Source organism: Haliotis cracherodii, unplaced genomic scaffold (genome assembly GCF_022045235.1).
Source record: "Haliotis cracherodii isolate W230 unplaced genomic scaffold, xgHalCrac1.p SCAF_10, whole genome shotgun sequence".
Taxonomy (NCBI): Eukaryota; Metazoa; Mollusca; class Gastropoda; order Lepetellida; family Haliotidae; genus Haliotis; species Haliotis cracherodii.
In genome coordinates, this window is record NW_027266265.1 from 4,843,652 (window position 1) to 4,859,132 (window position 15,481).

Consider the following 15,481-nt stretch of genomic DNA (forward strand, 5'->3'; position numbering starts at 1 on the left):
CATCATCAACTATTTACTACCAGTCTCATTATCAACATCATCTACCATCTACTACCAGTCTCATCATTATCAACATCAACATCATCTACTATTTATTACCAGTCTCATTATCAACATCAACATCATCTACTATCTACTATCAGTCTCATCATTATCAACATCAACATCATCTACTATCTACAACCAGTCTCATAGTATCAACATCATCCACTATCTACTACCAGTCTCATCATTATCAACATCAACATCATCTACTTTCTACTATCAGTCTCATTATTATCAACATCATCTACCATCTACTACCAGTCTCATCATTATCAACATCAACATCATCTACTATCTACAACCAGTCTCATAGTATCAACATCATCTACTATCTACTACCAGTCTCATCATTATCAACATCAACACCATCTACTTTCTACTATCAGTGTCATTATTATCAACATCATCTACCATCTACTACCAGTCTCATCCTTATCAACATCAACATCATCTACCATCTACAACCAGTCTCATCATTATCAACATCAACATCATCTACTATCTACAACCAGTCTCATAGTATCAACATCATCCACTATCTACTACCAGTCTCATTATTATCAACATCAACATCATCTTCTATCTACTATCAGTCTCATTATTATCAACATCATCTACTATCTACTACCAGTCTCATTATTATCAACATCAACATCATCTTCTATCTACTATCAGTCTCATTATTATCAACATCATCTACTATCTACTACCAGTCTCATTATTATCAACATCAACATCATCTACTATCTACAACCAGTCTCATAGTATCAACATCATACACTATCTACTACCAGTCTCATTATTATCAACATCAACATCATCTTCTATCTACTACCAGTCTCATAGTATCAACATCATCTACTATCTACAACCAGTCTCATAGGATCAACATCATCCACTATCTACTACCAGTCTCATAGTATCAACATCATCTACTATCTACAACCAGTCTCATCATTATCAACATCATCTACTATCTACAACCAGTCTCATAGGATCAACATCATCCACTATCTACTACCAGTCTCATAGTATCAACATCATCTACTATCTACAACCAGTCTCATCATTATCAACATCATCTACTATCACTGAAATCAGTATCATCATCATCATCATCATCATCTCTTTCCTGCCACCATCCTAAACCTCATCTATCTACCACCTCTATCAATATAATCATCACCACCATCACCGTCATCATCGACATCATCACATAGCTTGTACCAGTGTCATCACCACCTCAGCGACTTAACCCTATTAACTGACTCTGAGAAACATGCAGAAGCTCCAGAGCGCGAGACGATGATAGACATCATACATATCTCTCAAGGGGCACGGGTGGCCCAGTCGTCTAAGGCGCCGCGATTCGCTGTGCAAAGGTGCGTCCCTTGGGCACGCCAGAAACCTATAATTGTGGGTTCGAATCTCGGTTCACCCCGATTATGTTTCTAGGTTTGTCAGCACCATAACCGTGCTCGTGGGTTCACCGAAGCGGTAAACGTCTGAGACCTGCATCACTTCGGGCTTTCCTCCCACATTAAGCCAACGCGCCGCGATATAACTGGAATACTGTTAAAAGCGGCGTTAAACCCAACTCACTTACTCATGTTGCAAGCACTAAGGGAATGAAAACCGACAACAAAACACTCAAACGAATGTACCTCCCCATCACAAAACACGGACAAAAGACACCAGACAGCTCCTGCCAAAGAGAACATAACAAGACATGCTCAATGTACGAGAAAATACTAAGAATGTCAGAAGTGTAATCGTGTTGTGGAGGATATAGCACAGGCGCATATCTGATTGTTTTATGCGCGTGGAACATACCACCGTGATGCTAACAGTCACGAAGTGTTACCCCGACATTGCGTGGAGATTGTAAATGGCTGGTGTCGCGGTACACGCTACTGAGAACATACAGAAGTATTTATTCCACATTGTATCAGGGCCAAATGGCAGGGTACATGAAGCAGCAATGGAATGCATATAGCCAAAATGGTATCTCACAGAACAGCGATGCTCTGCAGACATCTGTTTCTTACATGAACGTGCTTTTATTGTTTCTTTCGCTCTTCCCTTACATCATGCAGTGCGCGGGTACAGTGGGTACAGTGTTTAGGCATTCACTGACAACGGTAATTTGAGAATGACGATGTGAATGAGTATAGTTTCACACCGCTTTTAGCAATATTTCAGCAATATCACGACGGGGACACCAGAAATGGCCTTCACACATTGTACCCATGTCGGGAATCGAACCCGGGTCTTCGGCGTGACGAGCAAACGCTTAACCACTGGGCTACCCGACCGCCCCAGGGTGACGATGTTCCATACCCCATGTCCAACGCTAGCTCCATAGGGGTTCTTTTGTTGTTGACATGTTGGTCTTTAGTCTCGATTAATCCCATTTATTATGTAATGCACATGGCATTGTGGGGATGTGGGAATAATTGACGACATGATTTTTATCTCATATTTATATCTCAGATCTCAATTGTGAGGTAACGTTTGTTTGTTATTTGACGCCGTACTCAGCAACATTCCAGCTATATGACAGTGGTCTGTAATAATCGAGTCTTGACCAGACAATCCAGTGATTGACATCATGATCATCATGGTCATCGATCCATGCAATTGGGATACGATGACAAGCAACCAAGTCAGCGAGTCTGACCACCCGATCCCACCAGTCATTACAACAAGCATGGGTTGCTGAAGACCAATTCTAACCCGGATCTTCACGTGTCGTGAGGTAACGATTTACAAGTTGTCCATGTATTCGATCGTAAGGTAGTGAGTCTCTTTTCACAAGTATGTGAATGTAGGGTACGTCTAAGAAGAGAGTTCCTTCATGGCGTAATACTTCTTACACATGCACGGCCTTATGTGGTTCCAACTTAATTCAAGAGTGTCATACGACTCTTGCTAAAAAAAAGTGTTTGATCAAGGTTACAACATCCAAGGTCTCAGTTAAAGGTTTCAAAAAGTTTTATGGTATGTGGAGGACATTTCCGATTTTTTACTTGCCTTTGCATGTGTTTGAGACGGATGCCACCGGTGAGGCAGGATACACTCATCTTTTCGCGAACACCTGGTATAATTGGAATCGTACTATCGACTCTGCTTTTAGAAGATTGTGAACATGGATAGGACTTTTTTATTTACTATGAAATCCATGAGCCACAACGAAGTACATTGTCCAAACTTACAACTCAAAACTATTTAATTTATGTATCCCTCCGCTAAGGAAGGAGTAATATTTAAAAGTGTAAGTGACAGTGCAGCTACTTCCGTAGACATTATCTAAGGAACTTAATCTCCAGGACGTTGTTCACCATGGTTTGAATCTGGGCAGGAACATTTAACTGGTTTAATTTCAGAATATTATTTCAGGTTAATATGTATTTCGTTACCAGATTGACTGGTGAAGATCCGGGACAGAATAGGTCTTCAGGAACGCATGAGGCGTCAACGCTTGTCGTAAGAGGCGACCAACGGGATCGGGTGCTCAGGCTCGCTGGCTTGTTTGATGCATGTCATCGTGTCGCAATTGCGTGGATCGATACTCATGATGTCAATCACTTGATTGTCTGGTCCAGACACGATTAGTATCAGACCGCCGTCACATAGCATATTTGTCTGTGAACGGAGCAAGGTAATCATGTTTGCGCCAGAGCCCCCTGTCTGTGTCCCAAACCCTAGAGAAGATATTAAGAAAGGATCGAACTCAAGTCTAGAATGATTTGACAAGTCTAGATTGACTTATTCTGGAATCCATTTTGAATTTATGTTATATTTTGTAGATACATATTTTAAAAAAACACCTTTATTTCTGGAACTAAATGTTAGTGTACAGAGCGCTACTTGGTGGGACGTGGGTTTTGGCAGGGAATATATTTTAGGTGTATATACTCCCTGAGTTAAGTAAGTTAAATGTATACATCCAAATAATCACAGTGGAGTCAATACAAATTGGTTAGTCGCCTCTTAGGCCAAGCATAGTCGCCTTTTACGGCAAGCATGGGTTGCTGAAGACCTATTCTACCCCGGATCTTCGCGGGTCTATCAATTATGAAGTTCAGCATTTCACATATTGCTTTCTCATTAATCTTCAGGTGACATTTGCTTTCTTTTCTGAAAGCTTGTCCTACACCTTAAAATACAGAGATGTAACTATACTATGCAGTGTAGTAAATACAAATTAAATAACAGCATGTGGGCTGTTATTACAATGACCAGCATCACAGAGTCAAGTGCGGGTCAGTTGCCAGTAATGAAAGTTAGAAAGTAGCTCGCCTTTTGACCACTGAAGCATGGCATTGTGGATGAGATGCGGATACTGCAGACTGACCACACATGTAATGTAATACATACGTGGCAGCCTGACCGTGATGTGGCTGGTACTTAGGGGAGGGTAGAATCATTTGTGTCAGTTGAGACTTGACCCTGGGACAGCGACCAGGCAGGATGGCCGACCTATGACCTACTATCGTGATTGTGTGAGTAGTTTTACGAGGCCTTTTCAAAGCAATATTCCGCCAATATCAAGGCGACAGTAGAAATGGGCTTCACACATTGTACCCTTGTGGGGAATCGAACCCGGGCTTTCGGCGAGACGAGCAAACGCTTTGACCACGAGGCCACGCCACCACCCCCTTTATTATGTAGTTATATACTATGCCAAAATGTGGGGGATGTTTTGTTTTGAGGTAAAACTACAGGAAAATACACAATGTATGGCAATAAAAGTAAATTAATTATTGGGCAAGAACATTTCCGAAGAAACCAATCTCCCCAACACAACATTGTGATCGTCAAGAAGCACGTGACCTAGGACAGCACGTGCAAGGGGTGGTATGCCAGAACTACCATTGTCACTCAGACTTGGTTGTGAGAGGACATATTGTTTTCTTGAAACCAAACGCTCAAAAACCCTTATTAAACACATTTGATCGTAAATGAAGCAGCATCATTGCTCATGCGACGTTTGCAACGTGCTAAACGTTCACGTGACATAGGCATGGGCACACTTCCGGATAGTGTTGCCTAAAGGCTTCAAGTTTCTCACCCTGTCATCAGCAGAGAGTCTGTCTGATGCCAACACACACATAATGTTGATGAACGACGCTGCTCCAGCCCAGGACAGATTAGTCAGAACGATGGCATAAAAAAATCGGTTGCAAAATGCCACTCAGATGAGGGACCGGTTGCAACAATCATTGGTGGAAGAGTACATGCCCAGACGGTGCGAATTCGTCTGCACAGATGGCATTTGTGTACACGACGTCCACGTGTCATCCCACAACTGACTACACGTCATTTGAATCAGAGGCATCAGTGGTGTAGGGAACTCAGCACCGGGATAATCAACGTTGGGCGTTTGTCGTGTTGTTTGACGAATCGAGGTTCACTCTCGACTTCCATGTCCGAAGCAATCGAGTTTGGAGACGCCCTGATGATCGTTTTATGGACGTTTAAGTCGAACAGCATGATCGTTTTATGGACGTTTAAGTCGAACAGCATGATCGTTTTATGGACGTTTAAGTCGAACAGCGTGATCGTTTTATGGACGTTTAAGGCGTGCAGCATGATCGTTTTGTAAGCGGGTCCATAATGGTTATGAGTGGTATCACAATGACTGGCTGTCCATGGCAGAGGCACAGGTCAGTACTATCAGGACATCACACTAACATCTTTTCACCACTCGAGTTGTCATTTGCACATGTTGGGCAACGTTTCCTCTTTCAAGAAGATAATGCACGTGCCCATCGTGCCAGTATTGTGACCCAATTCATCCAACAGCAAAACATCCATGTCATGTCATGGCCAGCACTCAGTCCTGACCTGTCCCCATTGAACACGTCTAGGACGTCATTGGCAGACGTGTGCGTCAACGTCAAAATCCACCCACCGCTCTCAATGAACTCGGTGTTGCACTCACTATTTAAAGGAACAACATGAGTGAAGCTGACATTAGTCGACTCATCAGAAGCATGCTTCAAAGAACTCGTGCATGTCTGGCCAACAGAGGTGGTTTTATCCGATATTAGTGACATTGGCTGCAAAAAGCAAATTCCGAATTTGACCCCCGACCTATTTAACGACCTAGTGCGCCACTATCTCATCATACAAACCATTAGAATCCATTAGATCGGATTGCCGACTGCCCAGCAGATATGTCCATATCATTTCCAGTTGCCAATACCATAGATACCAGGGCGAGTGAGTGAGTTTGGTATAACGCCGCTTTTAAGCAATATTCCAGCAATACCATGGCAGGGAACACCAGAAATGGGCTTCGCACATGGTACCCATCTTAGGAATCGAACCAGGGTCTTCTGCGTGACGACCGCCCTAGCTCATACATAACAGTAGGTGATTCCCACAATCCCTTATTTTTGGGCATAGCATACATCACTACATAAAAAGTGTCGTGGATCCATAGATGAAAGCGAGAGGTTGAAGAACAAATATCCCAAACCAGTTTGATAACGCCGGGATATGTCACGCGACACATTAACGACCTGCACATTAGGATTTGGTTCTTCCCTGTCTGCCCTTGTCTCATGCACCAAGATGGCCAAAATTTTAGCTCGCCTAGATATCTCGCAAGGGGAGTTGATCTTATACAACAGCTGTAACGCTTGAGTGAGTGTTTGAGTATGGTCTTACGCCGCTTTTAGCAATATTCCAGCAATATCACGGCGGGGGACACCAGAAATGGGCTTCACACAATGTACCATGTCGGGAATCGAACCCGGGTCTTCGGCATGACGAGTGAACGCTTTAACCACCAGGCTACCCGACCGCCCCTGTAACGCTGAAACCAATGTCACTTTCCTCTGACACATGCATCATGGCGTGTTACAAATACGTCACCTAGAAATGATGGGCGGAGCCGATGAATTCTACAGACTTAGCGAGGATCATTCATTGCGGAATACATGGGACGTCATCACCAGGGAACAACCAGTATCGATTATCTGACGAAGATTCCATTGTGCGTAAAAGTCAAAATAAAAATTATATAACTGGATGACTGCATAACTTCTTTGAGAAGCTTTAGAGTTGGGTTATTTGGAAGAACAACTTCTTTATAACAATTAGGATTGTGTACATAACAGGCGTCTCCACTCTATTGTAACCACACACCCATCTAGTGTATAAACACTACCTCTTGTATATGTGCTTCTCAGCCATACTCACTTGCTTGATTACGGTGTTAGAACCTAGTTGGTATACAGAAGATGTTCATCTTATCCTTACTTACTTGGATCAATGCGAATCAGTGATGACACCAAGTGTTCGCAAAGACAGCCATGCTCACACTAACCTTTTAGTTACCCATGCTGGAAACCGTCCTCAGATCCAGGCAGGGTGAATACTGTTTTCGTCCGTATGTTCCTGCGAACCAGAATCAAGTATTGATCGGTATTTATCGGTTCATCACTGAGGACGTCAGAAATGACTTACATTTAACTTCCGGTTAAACGTCCCAAAGTCTTAAAAGTCCAAAAAGATCAGCAAACACAAATTCGCAGATATGAATCATGCTGCCATAGTGAGCGTCTTGCAGCCAAATCGAGGGAACACTATCGGCTGGTTATGTCATGTCATGAGCACACAGTCTGCAAATACTTCTGCTGGTATATGTATGTACCACTTATGCATCTGTAACAATCGCTAATGTATGGAATCCCAGAAGGGACACAAATTAACCAAAGCGACAATGCCACAAAGCGATATCTTAGCCATCTGTCGCATTCGGGCATTTTAACGCCTTTTATACATTTTAGAATGGGGCAACAATGCGACAACGCGACAATTTTGACCTCGAAAAGTGTCGCGTTGCCGCATCGTCGCCCATCGGTGAAAAACAAAAATATTATTCAAAGCACAACAATGCGACAAAGGATCAACGTGTCGCGTTGTGGTGTTTTGTTGAAATGACATTTCGGCTTTTTTGTTGTAAAGGCGACAACGCGATGTGGAGGGACATCGTAATACTGAGGTTGTAATACTGTTTTCAAGTACAGTAAACTACGGTTATAACGAACACTCTTATAACGAACGAACTGACGGATATAACGAACTTACTTTTTTGGTCCCGACTATTTGCTGTAGTTATGTTGTATATATGCTTATAACGAACTACGGTTATAACGAACTAAAATTAGTAGTCCCTTTGAGTTCGTTATAACCGTACTTTACTGTACATACATTTTGTATAATCAATACTTGAATTCACCTCTAATGTCGCTGCTAGCTACCGGAGTGTTATAAAGTTCAGTTCAGATGTCCCTTCTGGTATTCCATACCAATTTATGGCGTGAGCTCCATCACTGCTGCGGTAGATGTAATATTCCGGCAGCTAGTGTAAGATAGGAGCGGGTTTAGCCTTCTTTTCAGCTGATAAGACAGAGACAAGAGTGGCTCAGATGCATAGCGAGATATCAAGAGCACGACAGCTGTGCGACATATGTAAACAGCATGTAAGGTGACATGCTAAAGTCAGGTTCGCCTTGAACTTTGTCAGGAGAGGATATCATATAACTATCAAGCTTACGGTATAGGCATAACATACATTTAATAAATTGGAAATGTGGAAAACTAGAGATAATGTCGGAATGAAAACAACGTCTGAGGCAATCACTATCGTTTCACCAAGAAACGCCAATGAGGTAACGGGAGAAAAGCCAAGATCGGTAATTACATCACATCAAGAGCAACTCAAATATGTGCAAACATAAACGACGCTTTGTACCGCCACAAACCAACAGTCTATGGGGTTATAGACAAGACAAAAATGTATACAGAACGCACTAATGCAAGGTTTGGACGCACTGACATACTAACTGCGACCCAATAACAATAACAATTCTACTGGACATTAGACCCGTGAAGATCCGGGGTAGAATAGGTTTTCAGCAACCCATGCTTGCCGCAAAAAGGCGACTATGCTTGTCCTAAGAGGCGACTAACAGGATCGGGTGGTCAGGCTCGCTGACGTAGTTGATGCATGTCATCATGTCCCGAGTGCGTGGATCGATGCTCATGATGTCAATCATTGGATTGTCTGTTCCAGACACGATTATTTACAGACAGACGTCATACAGCTCGAATATTGCTGAGTGCGCCGTAAACAAAATAACAAATAAGACATTATTTATTGAATTAATTTTTATTCGTGGTTTGGGAAGTCCCTGTCTGTTAAAACACACTTAGATTGTTGTCATAGTTATGGAATAGGTATAAGCAGGGAATCAAAGTTACACCGCCAGTTGGAGGTGGTCTCTCTGTGATTACGAAGTGGCCAGATATTGGACAGGGTGCAGGCCTGTAAGACCAGCGGTCAGCCCAACACAATTTATGGAAAAGAACCTCTTGGTTTGCCGTAAAGCCTTTACAGTGAATAAAGAAGTTGCTACCCATAAATTGTGTCTACTTTGTCATCCGTCAACTTCTAAGTAATGTTTATCAAACAATTTAAAACCAGCGAAGAAAAATGTGAGAATTTTCGAGTTAGTTTTTATAGTACATATAACTAAGATATCAGTTTATTAGCTTGACCAGTGACCATGCGGAGTCTAAATGTCGTGATGGACAACTGACTTTGTGTTACATGGTTACAAACAACACCGTGTCACTCACACAGACTTGTATACATGTATACCTATTTTGTTTTGTCACCGTACATTGTCGTACGCTTCTTCTTTTCCCCGAGCAGCAAATTAAACGGACGGTCAGAAATACTCTTTCGGGATTTCAAACAAAATTTACTGACATTTTGATATTTACATTACTATTTTGATATTTAAAACAAATCGCAGAGATGAGATCTTACACAGAGAAGCTGGTCCAGTTGTTTCCGGTAAAAGTTCAGTGACAAGTTTCTGACTTCTCATCCCTCTGATATACCCAAAACATATTCAAATTTACTAATACTTAACAATTAAGTTTTTGTAACTTCAGTCAAGTAAAAAAACGAAGTTAACATTAGGATGAAAACGCTTCTCTTAAATGGTGATGACATTTTACCTATCCTGTATGTCCTGAATATTATACAACGTATTATAACTGTCTCTCTTGGGGACTTCTTCTGAACAAAATATAGAAATATATCTGTTTTGTGTTAATAATGAGGATTTGCCGAGCGCTTCTAGTGAAGCTGATTCCGCACTTCGCGTAACACGTTTGTCACTTCAAACGGCATTTCAGTTTGACGTGACATGAAATCCGGGTGTGATGCAGGTCTTAAACCAACGGATATGGTGCTAACATACCCCAAGAAACAAATCAGGCCAAGTCTGGGATTCGCACACTCTACTAAACCTTTTTGGCATGGTTAAGGGGTGCCACTCTGTCAACTGAATTACGGCGCCAAAGACGACCGGGCCATTCGCGCCCCTCCACAGTTTGTAAAGTAACAGGAAGCTCTTGTAAAACACTGTAACAGGGCATCCATAATCAGGTTTCAGAGAGGGTCCAAAATATAACAAATAATTCTTACCTTGGTAAGGGCTGGAAACTATAGGCTGGGATCAGATTTGTTATTTATGGTGGGATGATGTTTGTCAGCTGTGGTAGGTACATTTATAGGTCGGTCCCGACGACACGCCCCAGGTAATAATTTACCAACTATTTGTACAACTGACATAACGATTGCTACGCAAATGAACCCAAGTGTGTGATTTCTGTGTGCAGTGGCATTGTTTCGGAAAGCGGAGATTAACAATGAATGGGGGGATTAACAATGAAGGACTAAAGACACAAAGCAGACACAATTTATGAATAACAACTTCTTTAACTAATGCAAAGACGACGTGTAAATCCTCATACCGTTGTCAACCAAGGACAAAAGAGACCATGTCTTAGAATTCTATTGAATTCTTACTACCGTGGACAACGCGAACAAATGACTTATGAATGAGAGGTTGTGCAATTTAGCCCGAAGCCGTCACCAGTCATAACAAGAGTTTCAAATCAGATCATTGCACACATTACCAGCAACACAGAACAACACTCCAAATCCACACTACATTGCAACAACGAAATGACACTAGCAACGGTACTAAACACCTAAATGAATTACAAACCTTTAAAGCACTAGGCATATATCTAATCAAAACAGGCCGACTTGGTTGCATTTAAAAAGAAAAGTACAACAAACAAGCTTCGATTAAACCATAAACTTCTAAACCTATAAAAACTGACCAACTCCGTTTAGTCTACACCCCCCTCCACCTTTTGTATGGCATATTTCAAAATTCCAAATTTGTTCTCCAAATTAAATAAGCATACCCTTTTCGACCAAACACCAAGTTGCCTGGCGGGCCCGTGCTGAAAAGCTCACGTTAAATTCCTAATTTAAGTAAGTATGTAAGTAAGATTATGTTAAATGTCTTTGTAAACCTAAAATACCTTGTTACAGCATATATCCCTGTCCCTCTGCCCCTTGGCGGTGTAATGAGACGTGCTGGTGTGCACACGGGATCGCGACAAGGACAGAAACAGACGCGACATTGACCCTGTTATGATCGCTTGATCTAAGCTTGGACACGTCAATGGTTTCAACGAACTGAGTTCGAATCTCAGATTGAAATGACTGCGAAAGTCAAATGTTTATAATCTTGTATCTTGTATAGACTTGTAAACCTCCAGTGATCTATCCTCTTGTTGTCCAGTATGATTAAATCTCATAAACAGGGATGTTATAATGTCTCCGGGATTTTATATAATATTCCAGGGATATTTGCCAGATTATATGTAACAATATGCCTGGGATTTTATGTAATATTCTTGGGATTTTATTAATACAACTTCCTAATAGATTAAATTGTTCTCGCGAGAAATTTATTTTGCATTTGAACACTATGTAATAAAATGTAAAATCAAATGACTATTCTCGAGAATCGCACACGCCACCTTCGTATCAGTAGCCAGTGAGTGTAACACTAAGCTGCCGAGACGCTGGTAAATGTCTTGTTCAAGAACCGTACGCCAGCAACACCTAGTTTATGTCCGTTACCTAAGGTTCATAGAAAGTATGTTTGAAACACAAAGATGTTGATAAATGTTGTTTTAAGTTTCTTTTTTTCGGTTTACAAGTTCGATAAAACACTTCCCCTAGGGTTTTTATGATATTTAAGTGTCACAGAAACCCTCGGGTGTGCTTTATTCTACACACAGCGAACTTGTCATGGTAAAGGAGGTGCAAGATGTAGAAGGGTGGTGTTTCACTGACACGTCAGTAGCGAAACATTGCGTTGACATATGGGACAACGACCTGTAAGATGAAAGTGCAACAGATGGATAGGTTCCAGCAACTGCAGCATCCTAGGAGGTTGTAGTACACTGGAGTGGTCGGATGGAATTGTTGTTTGACACAGAATATGTTTTCCACCAGTGCTTAAAAGCATGATATTTCTCTTATTTTCTGGGGGCACGGGTGGCCCAGTCGTCTGAGGCGCCGCGATTCGCTGTGCAGAGTTGACACATGTCCCAATGTCCATGTCAAGATGACACATGTCCCAGTGTCCATGTCCGGATGACCTATGTCCCAATGTCCATGTCCGGATGACACGTGTCCCAATGTCCATGTCCGGATGACACGTGTCCCAATGTCCATGTCCGGATGACACATGTCCCAATGTCCATGTCTGAATGACACATGCCCCAATGTCCATGTCTGAATGACACATGTCCCAATGTCCATGTCTGGATCACACATGCCCCAATGTCCATGTCCGGATGACACGTGTCCCAATGTCCATGTCCGGATGACACGTGTCCCAATGTCCATGTCTGGATGACACATGTCCCAATGTCCATGTCTGAATGACACATGCCCCAATGTCCATGTCCGGATGACACGTGTCCCAATGTCCATGTCCGGATGACACATGTCCCAATGTCCATGTCCGGATGACACATGTCCCAATGTCCATGTCCGGATGACACATGTCCCAATGTCCATGTCCGGATGACACATATCCCAATGTCCATGTCCGGATGACACGTGTCCCCATGTCCATGTCTGAATGACACATGCCCCATTGTCCATGTCTGAATGACACGTGCCCCAATGTACATGTCCGGATGACAGGGATGTCCATGTCTGGATGACAGGGATGTCCATGTCTGAATGACACATGCCCCAATGTCCATGTCTGAATGACACATGCCCCAATGTCCATGTCTGAATGACACATGCCCCAATGTCCATGTCTGGATGACAGGGATGTCCATGTCTGAATGACACATGCCCCAATGTCCATGTCCGGATGACACATGCCCCAATGTCCATGTCTGAATGACACATGCCCCAATGTCCATGTCTGGATGACAGGGATGTCCATGTCTGGATGACAGGGATGTCCATGTCTGAATGACACATGCCCCAATGTCCATGTCCGGATGACACATGCCCCAATGTCCATGTCTGAATGACACATGCCCCAATGTCCATGTCCGGATGACAGGGATGTCCATGTCTGGATGACAGGGATGTCCATGTCTGAATGACACATGCCCCAATGTCCATGTCCGGATGACACATGCCCCAATGTCCATGTCTGAATGACACATGCCCCAATGTCCATGTCCGGATGACACATGCCCCAATGTCCATGTCTGAATGACACATGCCCCAATGTCCATGTCCGGATGACAGGGATGTCCATGTCTGGATGACAGGGATGTCCATGTCTGAATGACACATGCCCCAATGTCCATGTCCGGATGACACATGCCCCAATGTCCATGTCCGGATGACACATGCCCCAATGTCCGTGTCCGGATGACAGGGATGGAGCGTATCCAGATCCGATCTGCATCACCGGGGGCACCCATTACAAACACAAGCAAAGGCGTGAACAGCAGCCCGATGAAGCAATGCCATTGACCTTTCGATCAGCATCACCAGTATTGTACTCCCTGGCGTTGGTGAAACAATCGTGTAATGTCCAAATAGATTAATAGTTCTCTTGATCGTTTGTTTTGAAATGACAACCTTTGCCTTTTCAAAGACTGACAAGACATATATATGTCTCCTATCAGTTTTAGTTTGGTGATCTTCATTGAAGAAAGTACGTTTTTCTCATATTCTTGGTTATGGTTCTTCTTGCGCTGCGGCATCTAAATTATATATAGATGATTCTGTTCGATGTTTCGTCAGACAGCCGGAGCTTTTAGCTGTTACATTTGTACCATGCAGAATGATAAATGTGTTTTTTTAAACAAATATGTTTTACTACATCACATAGAACAAGGGTATCTTCAGTTTGGAACTGGCTAAACAATGTAGTTATATCTGTGTGTTTGTAATGTAGTCTTAGAAAATGGACATGTCCCAGAATGTGGCTAGTTGGTGCCATGAAGCCAAGTTACAAAAAGAAAGGAAGGGTAAGCTACCCGGACAACGGATTGGTATCATGGCGCCTACACTCCACTTTGCCTTCAGTATTATAACAACACGTTGTGGTCTGATAGTCCACGTCTACCCTTTGTGAAGAATGGACTGGACCATTTTGTATTCAACAAGTTGACAAACTTTGGGCATTCATATGAGAGATTTCATTATTCATGATGCATAGAATAAATATACAACAGTGATCAACAGATAACAAGTCACAATAGATCAACATCATCTTCAAGTAGCTGCTTCAAGTAGCTGGAATAGTCTGGCACATGTAGCTCTGATCCCGGGGCCAGGACTTGTTTGGAAGCAGGCAACAGGCAACATGATAATTCTGGTCATGTAGTAAGCAGTGGATCACATAAACCTGAAGCGATAAACTAGGCATGTGTAGAAGGTACCATCCATGTACATACCGTCATTGACAATGTGTTCAGAAGCAGTCCTTTAATCTTTTGAGCAGTGAGATGTTTGAATGTAATGAATATTGAACCTGTGTTAACAGTCTGAGAACCTGAGATCACAAAACAATCTGTAATTTAATCTTTTTGCTGTGAGATAAAGCTGTATGAATAGTCAATTTATGTAGTCTTATCTACTTTGAAATGTTTTATTGACATACCGGGACGGTCTATTTTTGACATAGGGATGAGCCCAATCGCCTACATAAAACCTGCCGGCGTATTGAAGCTTAGGCGAATTGGCGTGTAGGTGATATGAGAGTAACCCCGGAGAACTACCGGACAATTACTATTTTGTCACGTCTTGGAAAATTATTTACGGCAGGCCTGAATCAACGTATCACTAATTTTGTAGAAAGTAATACTATTTTAAGTGAGGCTCAGGCACTTTTCCTTAAGGGCTACGCAACGACAGATAATATCTTACGGTGTTTAATTGTCACTCTCAAGTCAGAAGAAAATTGTTGACTTCAAGAAGTCGTTTGACAATGTTTTGGGGTAGGTTTAATTATTCAATTATTGTCATATGGTATATCTGGAAAGATTCTAAAGG